The following is a 442-nucleotide window of genomic DNA, read 5'->3' on the forward strand; positions in this document are numbered from 1 at the left end:
ACCGTATTGGCGCATGCAGAAGGCTGTCTTTGACCCCGTCAAAAGCCTCCTGATGTTCGGTGTTCCAACACCATTCCGCATTCTTTTACAGGAGATTGGATAGTGGTCGGGCCATTTCTGCGTACTTTACGCTGTACTTGTGCAAGTAGCTGGCAAGACCAAGCCACTTACGCAAGTCCTTCTGTTCCTTAGAACCGGCCAGTCTACAATAGTCGTGACCTTAGCGGGATCCGCTCAAGGGCCACGCTTCTCAATGAAGCACTTTAAAATGGGAATCTCTTCTGCGCCAAAGATGCACTTGTCGGCATTGGCGTACAGTTTGTTCGTGCGCATGCACTCGAGCACCGCTTTGAAATGGACGATGTGGTTCTCCTCATCTGTCCTCCCGCACGACTATGAACGAAAATGTCGTCAAAGTATGTCTGTGCATACGCCCTGTGGG

The sequence above is a fragment of the Plasmopara halstedii genome (genome assembly GCF_900000015.1).
Source record: "Plasmopara halstedii genome assembly, contig: Scaffold_54, whole genome shotgun sequence".
NCBI lineage: Eukaryota > Oomycota > Peronosporomycetes > Peronosporales > Peronosporaceae > Plasmopara > Plasmopara halstedii.